Raw genomic sequence first — 15,373 nt, 5'->3', positions numbered from 1 at the left:
TCTCCAGGCTAAACAAGTCCTGATGAAAACAAGGTTCACAACTGCTCATTCAAAGTATGCCCCCTTGGAAGTGAGGTACAATCCAAGCAAGTTCCAGCTATACATGGTGGCTCAGGTATGACCTCATTGCTGTCTATAACTACCTGAAGGAAGGCTGTAGCCAGGTGGGATTGGTCTCTTCTGCCAGGCAAGCAGCAATAGAAGAACAAGGGGACACAGTCTCAAGTTGTGCCCAGAGAGGTCTAGGCTGGATGTTAGGAGGAAGTTGTTGGCAGAGAGAGTGATTGGCATTGGAATGGGCTGCCCAGGGAGGTGGTGGATTTGCCGTCCCTGGAGGTGTTGAAGCCAAGTCTGGCTGAGGCACTTAGTGCCATGGTCTAGTTGACTGGACAGGGCTGAGTGCTAGGTTGGATGATCTTGGAGGTCTCTTCCAGCCTGCTTGATTCTATGATTCTGCTGCAGATGAAGCATGTCTTCACAGGCTCATCAAAGAGCTCACACTTGTAGCAGAATTATATAGCTCAGTACCCAAAAAATAATTATACTGCAGACAAGTCTCACTTTTACTTGAAGGAATTAATGCAGTGGAGGTGCCACAGGGACCTTCATAAAACTTCCAAGCACATACTCAAGTCCTAAAATTCTTAGGAAAGATACAAGTCAGAAAGAAAGAGCTCCAGTAATGACACAAATACAGAGAAATACAATGGAAACCTCCTGGAACACAGTGCCATTTCATATCTCATTATTTCTTAGGAACACTGAACATAACATTAATTTCAATCTGCTCCACCAATCTCACTTCATATTCCACAGAGCCTGTGCTTCTGGTTCTCATCCACACTGAGATGAAATTGTCTTCTATGTCAGACAAATGTACTGTAGAGAAGGCTACTTGGTGGCACTTGGTGCCATGGTCTAGCCTTGAGCTCTGTGGTAAAGGGTTGGACTCGATGATCTATGAGGTCTCTTCCAACCCTGATGATACTGGGATACTGTGATACTGTGATACTACACTTTGGTGCTGCTCAGTCTGAATGTTCCAAACCATCCTACTTCCACCTCCATTTAGAGAACTTGCAGTCACACATTTGCAAGGCAGAACGAGTGGCTTTAGCAGTTTATAATTATTAAGTAGTTATTTCATATGCCCTTCCAGAGAGAAAAGTAACCAAAGGGGTGAATGAATGATTCTGCAAATTCCTTTAAGCCTGCATTATCATGTTGCAGATCTGGAGGTCTGAACAAGCAGGAGCTTCAGGGACTTTTGAAATTCAGCTCTGAATCCTGACCTGGATTTTCTAAATGACCTTTGAAATTTGGAACTAAACCCAAATGTTGCAGAGTCTCTACCTGGAAGCCATCCACTGATGGATTTTCATTCAGTCTAATCTAAGTGGCAAATTATGCTGGGAAGAAGTAATTTTTGAGAGATCCAAGGTCTGTCATACAGCCTACTGCATCTAGCAGGCTTAGATGGAAAGCAAAGGTTCTTCATTTACCTCTGGGGCTTCTGTCTGATTTATTTTCCTCCTCTGGTTTGCATTTATTTGATTTGTGCCAGGTATAATGGGGAAAAGGCAGACACTGCTGAGGAAAAGCTGTAATCTGCAGCATTCTGTGGCAGTCCCTCAACCACAATGACCTTTTGAAGATGTGTCTGAATTGGAGCAGAAAGGAGAGATGGCAATTCCCAGCTGGACAGGCTTCTGCAACTAGCCTAGGTGCCATAAACTAGTCTTTACTAGCCAGGACTGAGACAGCTATGGTTTTTTCACACAGCAGTGAAGCACATACTTAACTTTACTCATGTATTTAAACTTAAGGATGCATGTAACTGCTCTGCTGAACAGCTGTGCTGCTGTTCTGGGGGGCTCCAAAATCCCTTCTTCCCCCTCCCTCTGTCTCCAGAGGATTGAATGGGCGAAGAAGAAGGTGTGAAACTGCTTCTCCCCAGCCTTTGCAGGCTTGAAGGGTGAACTACAAAGGTGCCTTTTCCACACCTGTACTGACTCCTGGGAAAGCCCATGCTGGAATTGTCTGGGGATTGGCTGGATTCTTTGCACCCAGTACATATATCACAGGCTCACAGGATGTCAGGGGTTGGAAGGGACCCAAGGAGATCATCCAGTCCAACCCCCTGCCAGAGCAGGACAATCCTATCTAACACATCACAGAGGAACACATGCAGACAGGCCTGGAAAGGCTCCAGAGAAGGAGACCCCACAGCCTCTCTGGGCAGCCTGTGCCAGTGCTCTGGGACCCTTCCAGGAAAGAAGTTCCCCCTTGTGTTGAGGCAGAACCTCTTTTGCTGCAACTTACACCCATTGCTCCTTGTCCTATCCCAGGCAGCAGTGAGCAGAGCCTGTCCCCCACTCCTGGCAGCCCTCAGATACTTCTAAACATTGATCAAACCCCCTCTCAGTCTTCTCTTCTCCAGACTAAGCAGCCCCAGGTCCCTCAGCCTCTCCTCATCAGCCATGCCCTCCTGTCCCCTCATCATCCTCAGAGCCCTCTGCTGGACCCTCTCCAGCAGATCCCTGTCCCTCTTCAACTGGGGAGCTCAAAGCTGAAGGCAGTATTCAAGATGAGGTCTCAGCAGGGCAGAGTAGAGGGGCAGGAGAACCTCCCTTGATCTGCTGGACACACTCTGCCTAATACACCCCAGGATCCCATTGGCCTTCTTGGCCACCAGGGCACATTGCTGTGCCATGGGTAACTTGTTAGCCACCAGCACCCCCAGCTCCCTCTCCACAGGGCTGCTCTCCAGCAGTCACCTCCCAGCCTGTGCTGGTGCAGTTTGTTATTCCTCCCCAGGTGCAGGACTCTGCACTTGTCCTTGTTGAACCTCATCTGGTTCCTCTGTGCCCAGCTCTCAATCTGCCCTCACAGCCTGCAGCTGTATCAGCCAAGCCTCCCAGCTTGGTGTCAGCAGCAAACTTGCTGAGCAGACTCTGTCTGTCTGTGCCCTCATCAATGGCATTGATGAAGACGTTGAACAGGACTGGCCCCAGCACTGACCCCTGGGAGACACCACTGGTCACAGCTGGACTTGGCACCATTGATCACCACTCTCTGCACTCTATCTTATAACCAGTTCATAACCCACCTCACTGTCTCCTCTTCCATCCCACACATCCTGAGCTTGCTCACTAAAATATCATGGGAGACAGTGTCAAATGGCATTGGACACATTGTCTAGGAGGATTATAAATAGAGTGAGGAGCAAAGTGTGTGCAGTTCTGCTCTAGTCCCACTCTTGTACAGGTCATAGAATCACAGAATCAGGCAGGTTGGAGGAGACCTCCAAGATCATCCAGGCCAACCTAGCACCCAGCCCTAGACAGTCATCTAGACCATGGCACTAAGTGCCCCATCCAGGCTTTTCTTGAACACCTCCAGGGACAGTGACTCCACCACCTCCCTGGGCAGCCCATTCCAATGCCAATCACTCTCTCTGGCAACAACTTCCTCCTAACATCCAGCCTAGACTTCCCCCAGCACTTCCATTCCCTTAGTCACTTTTGTGGCTCTGAGCTGGACTCTCTCAAGCAGTACCATACCATGTCCTTCTTGAACTGAAGGGCCCAGAACTGAACACAATATTTGAGATGGGGTCCCAGCAGAGCAGAGTAGAGGGGCAGGAGAACCTCTCTCGACCTACTAACCACAGCCCTTCCAATACACCTGAGAATGGCTGTGATGGTTTGGGTGTTCCCCACCCCCTCACACTTAAGAAAATCACCCAGAGTAGACTCAGCTGAGCTGGAAATTGAATGAAACACTTTATTTACAGCTTAGCACAATACACAAGCAGGTATTTACAGTCCATACAGCTAGCTACAGGCAGTAGAGAGGCTGGATAAGAATTCTCTTTTCTAAACATAATCACAACTTGAGGTGCCAAGGTGTGGTGGCTGACAGAGTCCTGTCACTGGGCAGCCACTGAAGAAATCTACTAGGACATCAACAGAACAAGGGGACACAGTCTCAAGATGTGCTGGGGGGTGGAGGTCTAGGCTGGATGTTAGGAGGAAGTTGTTGGCAGAGAGAGTGATTGGCATTGGAATGGGCTGCCCAGGGAGGTGGTGGAGTCTGCATCCCTGGAGCTGCTCAAGAAAAGCCTGGATGAGACACTTTGTGCCATGGTCTGGTTGACTGAATAGGGCTGGGTGCTAGGTTGGCCTGGATGATCTTGGAGGTCTCTTCCAACCTGGTTAATTCTGATTCTATGAAAGCACACAGGCAGTAGACAGGCTGGATAAGAATTCTCTTTTCTAAATAAAATCACAGTTAGAGGTGCCAAGGCTTGGTGGCTGACAGAGTCTCATCACTGGACAGCTACTGAAGAATCATAGAATCATAGAAACAACCAGGTTGGAAGAGACCTCCAAGATCATCCAGGCCAACCTAGCACCCAGCCCTATCCAGTCAACCAGACCATGGCACTAAGTGCCTCAGCCAGGCTTTGCTTGAAGACCCCCAGGGACAGTGCCTCCACCACCTCCCTGGGCAGCCCATTCCAGTGCCAATCACGCTCTCTGTGAAGAACTTCCTCCTAATATCCAGCCTAGACCTACCCTGGCACAACTTGGGACTGTGTCCCCTTGTTCTATTGCTGGTTGCCTGGGAGAAGAGGTCACCCCCCACCTGGCTACAATGCCCCTTCAGGTAGTTGTAGACAGTAATAAGATCACCCCTGAGCCTCCTCTTCTCCAGGCTAAACACCCCCAGCTCCCTCAGCCTCTCCTCATAGGATTTGTGTTCCAGGCCCCTCACCAGCTTTGTTGCCCTTCTCTGGACATGTTCCAGCACCTCAACATCTCTCTTGAATTGAGGGGCCCAGAACTGGACACAGCACTCAAGGTGTGGCCTGAGCAGTGCTGAGCACAGGGGCAGAATAACCTCCCTTGTCCTGCTGGCCACACTGTTCCTGATGCAGGCCAGGATGCCATTGGCTCTCTTGGCCACCTGGGCACACTGCTGCCTCATCTTCAGCCTACTATCTATCAGTACCCCCCGGTCCCTTTCCTCCTGGCTGCTCTCAGCCACTCTGTCCCCAGCCTGTAGTGCTGCTTGGGGTTGTTGTGGCCAAAGTGCAGAACCCTGCACTTGGCCTTGTTCAATCTCATCCCATTGGCCTCTGCCCACCCATCCAGCCTGGCCAGGTCCCTCTGCAGGGCTCTCCTTCCTTCCAACAGCTCCACAGCTGCTCCTAGCTTGGTGTCATCTGCAAACTTACTGATGCTGGACTCAATCCCCTTGTCCAGATCATCAATAAAGATATTGAACAGGACTGGGCCCAGCACTGATCCTTGGGGAACACCAAGAAGCCTATTAGGACATCACTGAAATTAAAGGCAGAGAGAGTAACACTCAGAAGCCTGCCACAATTGTTGCTTTGCAAAAGCAGAAGTTTGGTTTTGTTACTGGCATCACTGATATATTCAGGGAGGCATTAGATAAAGTGATCCTGTGGCACTTGATAAAATACTGGGGGTAGACAAACAATGTCACTGCAGAGGCCCTGCCATATTCTCAGAGTAGAAAAACACATGGGGAAAAACAATCCATGGGCAATTGGAACAGACAGCACAGCCTTCATCATCTGAGAACTTAATTCTCTTGTCCAGGAATGATCTCCAAGCCCACATTAAAAGATCAATGAACTGCAAAAGATGTCTCAGTCTGCCTGCCTGTGAGTGTGAGGAATGAATGGAGTTCAGTGTTGCTTTGATTTCAGTTGATCCTGCCCACATTACAACCTTGTGACATACTGTCAACCTAGAAATATTTGTTCTGTTGCCAGTGTCCTGTCACTACAGAAAGGGAAACAATTCTATTTTCAAGTGGTGGGTAAATGGCAGAACTATATGAAACAAAATGGGAGTGCAGCAACAATGGGAGAGGGAAATAGCTGGGCAAGAGACATTCCCTCAATAACTCAGTAAGTCAATACTTTAATACTCATTGTGAAGCTTGATCATGCTGCTAATGAAGCAATAAATCCTGCCTTGCACTGGTGCCCGAGGGAGGAGGGTCAGAAGGTGGAGAGAGCTCCCTTTCCTTGTTACAAGCAGCAGTGCTTCTCACCAACACATGCCACAGACCAACATGTGCTGGTGTTGCACCCCAGAGCGACGATTCCAGCACCAGTATGGCTACATCATTGTTCTCCCCCTTTATTGCAGTGATGCAGTGACTTATAGGCTAGCTTAGGAGAGGTGTGCATGGCTATCTTAGGTAAGATTGCTACATGTGGAAGGCACAGATAGGCTTAAGGCTATGTGTGAGGTACAGGTAGGTTAAACTTGCATAAACAACCTGTAGGGTCAGCCTCCTGCGGCCAGCAGAGCCTGCCTCCTGCAGCTGCAAGTGCTCCTCGATTCAAGAGGTTGGACTGGATGATCTTGGAGGTCTCTTCCAACCTGGCTGATTCTATGATTCTAAGAGAGATGTTGAGATGCTGGAATGTGTCCAGAAAGGGCAAGAAACTGGTGAAGGGCTGGCTGAGGGAGCTGGGAGTGTGCAGCCTGGAGAAGAGGAGGCTCGGGGCAGAGCTCATTGCTGTCTACGACTACCTGGAAGGAGGTCATAGCCAGGTGGGGTTGGTCTCTTCTCCCAGGCAACCAGCAACAGAACAAGGGGACACAGTCTCAAGCTGTGCCAGGGGAGGTCTAGGCTGGATGTTAGGAGGAAGTTGTTGGCAGAGAGAGTGATTGGCATTGGAATGGGCTGCCCAGGGAGGTGGAGGAGTCACCATCCCTGGAGGTGTTGAAGAAAAGCCTGGCTGAGGCACTTAGTGCCATGGTCTGGTTGATTGGACAGGGCTGGGTGCTAGGTTGGACTGGATGATCTTGGAGGTCTCTTCCAACCTGGTCTATTCTATTCTATTCTACAAACCAATAAGGGTGAGCATTAATGGAGTTTATAGGTTTTTTCTTTTACTGCTTTCCTATTATTCTTGCTATTATTTGATTAATCAGCTCCTTCATATGATTAATTTGTGACTCCAATGCATTATGGTGCTTCAGAATTTAGGGAGTGCATAGGAAGCAAATAAAACCTATTAGCTCCTCCCATCATAACTGAGTCACTTAAAACTTTCTGCGTGTCTACACTATACAAAGGGGAAGAGAAAAGAGATGGGGGAGAAAGGGGAGAAGTGGTGTTAGTGTGCAGCTGATCCTGAAAGATCTGAAGAAGACAGAACTTCTTTTGTGAGAGCCTGGCAAGAGAGCACTGATTTCCCATCCATGCCTATTGCCATGTGAGTGCCAGGATTTGATATAGAAACAGGCACTGCTGTGTGTGTGGAGGGAAAAGCAAACAACCTTTACTGCTTCATCTTTTTGCTCAATTTTGAAGCAATTTGCTCTTCCCAAAGTGAGTTTATAGAATCTTCACAGAATGTCAGAACTCCACTTTGCCATTCCTCCATAGCCAAGCTGTGGGTTTCCCTCAGTTTGTGAGGTTCCCCTCCAGCACTGTGGAGGGTTGGGGTTTTTTAAGCAGGAGGTAGGAAAAAGGAGAGATGGAGTTAGGCAAATGAGTGCCTGAGATCAAGGAAAGCCTCCTGCAGCTTTTTAACTTGTTTGGGTTTTTTCCCCTCTAGTTCTTTGCACTGTTAACCTGACTCTGTTCTGGCCAGGGCCCTTCAGTGCTGAACAATCATGGAATGGTTTGGGTTGGAAGGGACCTCCAAAGGTCACTTGGAGCATCCAGTCCAATCCCCCTGCACTCAGCAGGGACATCCTCCACCAGAGCAGGTTGCTCAGAGAATAAAACTGAGAAGGAGAATAAAACTGAGAAGGAGAATAAAACTGAGAAGGAGAATAAAACTGAGACCAAAAGGTTACAGTAATTATTTGCATTTTCTTTAACTCTTCTGCCTCAGTAGAGCCAAGATGTAGCAGGAATATGCTTCAGTCAGCTCCTTAGAGCCTGTGTTGCAGGATGCACTGTCTGGCTCAGATTTTTAATAGAATTCACCCTTCATTTAGGGATTTCTAGCTACTTGTTCATATTTTGTAGGGCAGTGATGAAGACATGCACCCTGGCTGGTTTTCATAGAATCAACCAGGTTGGAAGAGACCTCCAAGCTCAGCCAGTCCAACCTAGCACCCAGCCCTAGACAATCAACCAGACCATGGCACTAAGTGCCTCAGCCAGGCTTGGCTTCAACACCTCCAGGCACAGTGACTCCACCACCTCCCTGGGCAGCCCATTCCAATGCCAATCACTCTCTCTGCCAACAACTTCCTCAGAACATCCAGCCTGTACTTTCCCTGGCACAACTTGAGACTGTGTCGCCTTGTTCTGTTGCTGGTTGCCTGGGAGAAGAGCCCAACCCCACCTGGCTACAATGCCCCCTCAGGTAGTTGTAGATAGCAATGAGCTCTGCCCTGAGCCTCCTCTTCTCCAGGCTGCACACCCCCAGCTCCCTCAGCCTCTCCTCACAGGGTTTGTGTTCCAGGCCCCTCACCAGCTTTGTTGTCCTTCTCTGGACACCTTCCAGCACCTCAACATCTCTCTTGAATTGAGGAGCCCAGAACTGGACACAGCACTCAAGGTGTGGCCTGACCAGTACTGAGCACAGGGGCAGAATAACCTCCCTTGTCCTGCTGGCCACACTGTTCCTGAGCCAGCCCAGGATGCCATTGGCTCTCTTGGCCACCTGGGCACACTGCTGCCTCATCTTCAGCCTACTATCTATCAGTACCTCTAGGCCCCTTTCCTTCTGGCTGCTTTCCAGCCACTCAGTCCTCAGCCTGTAGTGCTGCTTGGGGTTATTGTGGCCAAAGGGCAGAACCCTGCACTTGGCCTTGTTCAATCTCATCCCATTGGCCTCTGCCCACCCATCCAGCCTGGCCAGGTCCCTCTGCAGGGCTCTCTTACCTTCCAACAGATCAACATCATATACCAGAGCCATTATTCCAGCAAAGCCTGGATGAGGCACTCAGTGCCATGGTCTGGTTGATTGGATAGGGCTGGGTGCTAGGTTGGACTGGACGAGCTTGGAAATCTCTTCTAACCTGGTTGATTCTATGATCCAGCGAGCCAGACCATGGCACTAAGTGCCTCATCCAGGCTTTGCTTCAGCACCTCCAGCAATGGTAATGCCACCACCTCCCTGGGCAGCCCATTCCAATGCCAATCACTCTCTCTGGGAAGAACTTCCTCCTAACTGAAGAACTTCCTCCTAACATCCAGCCTAGACCTCCCCTGGCACAACTTCACACTGTGTCCCCTTGTTCTGTTGCTGGTTGCCTAGGAGAAGAGCCCAACCCCACCTGGCTACAGCCTCCCTTCAGGCAGTTGTAGACAGCAATGAGCTCTGCCCTGAGCCTCCTCTTCTCCAGGCTGCACACCCTCAGCTCCCTCAGCCTCTCATAGGGTTTGTGTTCCAGGCCCTGATATAATAGTTATTATTATCACCACCATCATCAATAACCAGGTGAAAGTATTAATAGATGAAAAAAATATACATTAATATTAAAACTCACCAGGAACTTACTTACAAGGTACAAGTGTGTGGTTGTGTGTGGTTATTTACACAGGGAAGAGGCAATTGAAACAGTTAAGCAAAACCCAGAAATGCAAACATTCATTTAAACTGGAAAGAGATTCACAGCAGGAATTGTGCTGCTTTCCCACTACAGAGACTCGAGATGAAGCTTGCTACTAAAAAGCAGCTCTAGGTGGACACCTAGAGCCTACAGGAGAGACTTTTAAAGTTAGATTGCTGGGCTTACTCATGGCTATGCTGCTTTTATAAGGGATGCAGCCCTTTAGTGTCTGCAGGCAAGGAGGGAATGCAGCTGGCCAGCAGGCTGCGGCCAGCAGCCACTCTCTGGGCCTTGCCATCCAGCCTGTTCTTGACCCAGCGGAGTGCCCCTGTCCATGCTAAGGGCTGGCAGCTTGGCCAGGAGTTTGCTACAGCAGATGGTGTCAAAGGCCTTACTGAAGTCCAGGCAGATTACATCCACAGCCTGCCCTGTGTCCACCAGGCAGATTACATCCACAGCCTGCCCTGTGCCCACCAGGCAGATTACATCCACAGCCTGCCCTGTGCCCACCAGGCAGATTACATCCACAGCCTGCCCTATGTCAAGACCACCTAGGGTCAGGTTCAAGATCGCTCCCCCTGGAGGGTTAACCCTATACAGGAGTAGCAGGAGTGCATTGCATAGGATGACTTGCCTGCCAATCATGGCAATGAAGCAGGGGGGTCATTGATCAGGATAGCAATTATGTGAGTCCTGAGGTATCAAAGATCCATTCTCAGCAGCCTCAAAGCTAATGGCCTTCAGGCACAGAACCAGCCCCCATGTTCTTCACAAAAGAGAGCTATTGGATGATTTCTTAGCTCTTCCATGAATTAGCTACAGGCTAAAAGAGATTAGGGGAATTTACAATACTCCAGAGCTCTAACAGTAACAAATTATCTGCTGGTAGTGACAAGAAATTACAAGATAAAATGGAGTAGCACCTGGCAGGCTTTTTTTAATCTGGATTTGCCATGTCCCACTTAGTTAAGGAGCACTTCCAACTCCAAAGCCTGCACAGAGCAAAAGCTCTGTGGCAGCAGATGGTCAGTGCTTCCATAGAATCAGTCAAGATTGGAAGGGACCACAAGGAGCAGCCAGTTCCAACCCCCTGCCATGCCCAGGGACACCCTACCCTAGAGCAGGCTGCTCACAGCCTCAGCCAGCCTGGCCTTAAACACCTCCAGCCATGGGGCCTCAACCACCTCCCTGGGCAACCCAGTCCAGCCTCTCACCACTCTCATGCTCAACAACTTCATCCTCATGTCCAGCCTGAACCTATCCACCTCCAGCTTTGCTCCATTCCCCCCAGTCCTGGCACTCCCTGAGAGCCTAAAAAGTCCCTCCCCAGCTTTTTTGTAGCTCCCTTCAGATCCTGGAAGGCCACAAGAAGGTGACCTCAGAGCCTCCTCATCTGCACACTGAACAGCCCCAACTCCTTCAGCCTCTCCTCACAGCAGAGGCACTCTGTGTCTAAGGCTCCTCTACCTCCAGATGGTTATTTTGTTTTGTGTCTTTGGGTTTGGTGTTTTTTATATGCACCACTCCTCCAGTGAGATGTTTAGATGAGGGTTTGGGGTTTTTGCTTTAAAACAAAAATTCAGATGCTCCTATCCTTCACTATTGAAAAGAGGAGTTCTGAAAACATCACTAAACTGAAGATAAAAGATCAAAGCACAGAAGGCATCTTTTGTTTGGCTCTGGTGTTTGTTTTTTGCAGCCTCCATCAGGAAGTGTTTAAAATATAATGTGATTTCTAAAAGTTGGAACTGGAAGAGAAAAGGAAATCCTCTTGCTGTAAGCATGAAGATACCTATTTAACCATACATACCAGGATGTCCAGCAACTTAATGCAGTTATTCACATGCATAAGTGGGAATATGCATGAGTCATATCAACCAGGTTGGAAGAGACCTCCAAGATCATCCAATCCAACCTAGCACCCAGCCCTAGCCAATCAACCAGACCATGGCACTAAGTGCCTCAGCCAGGCTTGCCTTCAACACCTCCAGGCACAGTGCCTCCACCACCTCCCTGGGCAGCCCATTCCAATGCCAATCACTCTCTCTGACAACAACTTCCTCCTAACATCCAGCCTAGACCTCCCTCAGCACAACTTGAGACTGTGTCCTCTTGTTCTATTGCTGGTTGCCTGGGAGAAGAGCCCAACCCCACCTGGCTACAGCCTCCCTTCAGGGAGTTGTAGACAGCAATGAGGTCTGCCCTGAGCCTCCTCTTCTGCAGACTGCATAACCACAGCTCCCACAGCCTCTCCTCATAGGGTTTGTGTTCCAGGCCTCTCAAAAAGTCACACTACATGACAAACCTCAGTGGGAAAGGCACTTTTTATTGACTTAGGCTGGAAAGGAAGCTTTATTCACATTTTTTTCCTATTAATTACAAGTGAATATCAACTTTGATGATGTAGCCATGACTCAGCCTAAAGAATATCCAAAACCTAGACTGGAAGTGTTGTGTGTAAAAATGCAGTATGAAGAAAGAAACAAACAAAACAAAAATCCCCAAACCCCAGAACATCCACCAAGCTCTGTTGTTACCAGCAGCTTGTGAAAAGAAAATACCAATGATGTAAGGCTAAAGTCTGGGTGATAAGGTGGCAAAGAGAGGAAATTCTCAAGCAGAAACTCTCCTGCAAGACTGTGTCAGCAGCCTCCTGTAAAATCAGAAAGACTCAGGTTGTAAGTCTGACTTACAAATGGAAAGCAGGTATGTGATTGACTCATTTACACCTCAGCTTTAATTTTTCAGTAGGCCAGTAGCTTAATTTTCAGTCCTGGGGCACCTACAGCTCCACTGAAGTTGCAGAATCATAGAATCGTAGAATTAACCAGGTTGGAAGAGACCTCCAAGCTCATCCAGTCCAACCTAACCCCAGCCCTATCCAGTCAACCAGACCATGGCACTAAGTGCCTCATCCAGGCTTTGCTCTTCTGGACAGAGCTACTGTTAATCTCTGTTCTCTGGACCTTGGCACCTGGTCGTCATGAATTGCACTACAGAATATCTCAAGTACTGCATCAGTAGTGCCATGGTCTGGTTGATTGGCTAGGGCTGGGTGCTAGGTTGGCCTGGATGATCTTGGAGGTCTCTTCCAACCTGGTTGATTCTATGATTCTAGGATTTAAGCAAGTATCCCCACTTACCTCTCATACTCACCTCTTCTGGACCTGGCAGGACTGACTTTTCACACCCAGTCTTTCTTTATTCACCACTGCTCTTCATCCAGTAGTGTTCTGCACTCTTGTTGGAAAACTTTACTATTCTCTTACAGTATTCACAGCTCTTACTACTCCTGAGCAAGCTACCTAAATATTTGCCTTACAGATTTTGCAACTCACAACTCCAGCCCTCTCTCACTGCCAGCAATAAGTGGGTTAACAGCAGAGGTTAACCCAGAGGTCCAAAGCCCAACGTTGATTTCTCTCTACCCCAACTTAACCCTCTACTTTTCATCTCCTTCTCAGCTTTCAGCCATAACAGTATATACTGTGTCTCACTCCACCATACTGGAGTTGCAGTAATCTTTCATTCAGCTACTCATGACTACTCCAGCACATTCCCTGTGCTAGAAGCCCACTGAATTGTAAGCTAAACCCAGCTGCCACAGGTCTTTGTCTGAGAGCACAACAGACTGAGATGATTCTACTTGACTCTTTTTCTAAGGGAAAAGGGCAGTAAAATAATAATGCTCTCATTGAATTGGAGATGAACACAGGAAGGCTGTGTGTGAAAATGTGCAGGAATAGGCATGGCATACATGAATCCTTAACACCTAATACAGATACAGGATACAAAATAATTCCCCCAAAGCCTCCCCCCCCAAGCAAACAAACAAACCCACCGAACCCCAGTGCTCATTTTCTCCCATCCCCCATTGTGTGCCATCAGGCCCAAGCAGGACAAAATTCACTGTGGCCCCTTGCCTCGAAAGCCACAGCCTACAGGTTATATGCTTACATAGTTATTCAGATAAGGATCCCTCTGGAGAGCTGGAGAGGCAGGGAGAAAAAAGAGCAAGGTGACCTTGCTGCTTGCTTTTAAAGTGTTTGCAGGATTTATGGGACTGAATAAAGCAATTAGGGCAGCTGGGGTGATGAGTTGGTCCCCTGGGATGGCTCTTGGTCTCTGTAGCTTTTTTAGGGAGTCTGAAATAACTGGGAACCCCTGGAACCACGACACCAGCCATAAATCAAAGTCCTCTGGTGGGAGCAATTGGACTAGCAGAGGGCTGCTGCTGGAGAGCTCTGCAATGTGTGCTCAAGCCAAGCAGTTTCTTCTCACCGGGCTTAGCTAGCTCAAATATCATAGAATCATCGAATCAGACAGGGTGGAAGAGACCTCCAAGATCATCCAGGCCAACCTAGCACCCAGCCCTAGCCAGTCAACCAGACCATGGCACTAAGTGCCCCATCCAGGCTTTTCTTCAACACCTCCAGGGACAATGACTCCACCACCTCCCTGGGCAGCCCATTCCAATGCCAGTCACTCTCTCTGCCAACAACTTCCTCCTAGCATCCAGCCTGTACTTCCCAGGCAAAAAACCAAAATTATTTAAACTATTTATTACTATTATGTGCTAGTTTGAAGCAGGCTAGAGTGTTTTGGTGAGAAGAACTAGATTACAGGCTGTGAAAGGAAAACAAGGCTGATGTCTACTGCTCTCATAGGCTTGCTGAGGTGTATAAAACCAAGAATCAAATTATAGATAAAGGCTCTTCTGCTGCTGGGGAGCTCCAAGCTGCATCTTTCTTTCCTCACCCTCCATTTTTCTTTCCTATTCCACTTTGCTTCCTACCCCCCTGGCCGAACCTCCATTCTTCCTTGGGACTGGAGTAAGGTTGAGAGGGGGAGGGGGAAGGTGAAGGGGCGGTTGGGAGCCCCTCCTGGGGACTCAGGTTTCTGGGAGGGCTGTTGTGTGTCTGCATTACCTTTTACCTTGTCTATTTCTGTCTATAAATGTCTATACTGTAACTATCTGCTTGCATATTGAGCTAAGTTGTAAATATAAGCTTCATTCAATTTCCAGAGCTGGCTGAGTCTAGTCTGAGTGATTTCCAAAATGTGGGGGGCAGGGAATACCCAAACCATCACAATCTGAAAACACCCTTTTATTCCTACTTTACTTGACTCTGGTCCGAGTGATTTCCAAAGTGGGGGGGGGGGGAGGGGGGCAGGGAACACCCAAACCATCACATATTACATCTCACCAGAAAACTCATTGATAAGGTTCTAGCACATGGTGCATGGTGATGGACATTTACACAAAGTCAGGCAATTTAAACAGTTAAGCAAAGCCAGAAATGCAAATGTAAGTTTGAACTGGAAAGCGACACTTGGCGGTAATGCTGCTTGCCCACTAGGGGACGTTATAGTCACTAAGCAAGGTGGCCAGCACATAGAACCTTTATGGAGACTTAAAGCTTAGATTTACTGTCTACAACTACCTGAAGGGACATTGTAGCCAGGTGGGGGGTGGCCTCTTCTTCCAGGCAACCAGCAACAGAACAAGGGGACACAGTCTCAAGTTGTGCCAGGGTAGGTATAGGCTGGGTGTTAGGAAGAAGTTCTTCACAGAGAGAGTGATTGGCATTGGAATGGGCTGCCCAGGGAGGTGGTGGAGGCACCGTCCCTGGGAGTCTTCAAGAAAAGCCTGGATGAGGCACTTAGTGCCATGGTCTGGTTGATTGGATAGGGCTGGGTGCTAGGTTGGCCTGGATGATCTTGGAGGTGTCTTCCAACCTGGTTGATTCTATGATTCTATGATTCAGCAAAACAATGAACAATATAGAGGGGTGGATTGTGCT

Source organism: Pogoniulus pusillus, chromosome 32, assembly GCF_015220805.1.
Source record: "Pogoniulus pusillus isolate bPogPus1 chromosome 32, bPogPus1.pri, whole genome shotgun sequence".
Lineage (NCBI taxonomy): Eukaryota > Metazoa > Chordata > Aves > Piciformes > Lybiidae > Pogoniulus > Pogoniulus pusillus.
Note: the sequence above shows the minus strand (reverse complement) of the source record.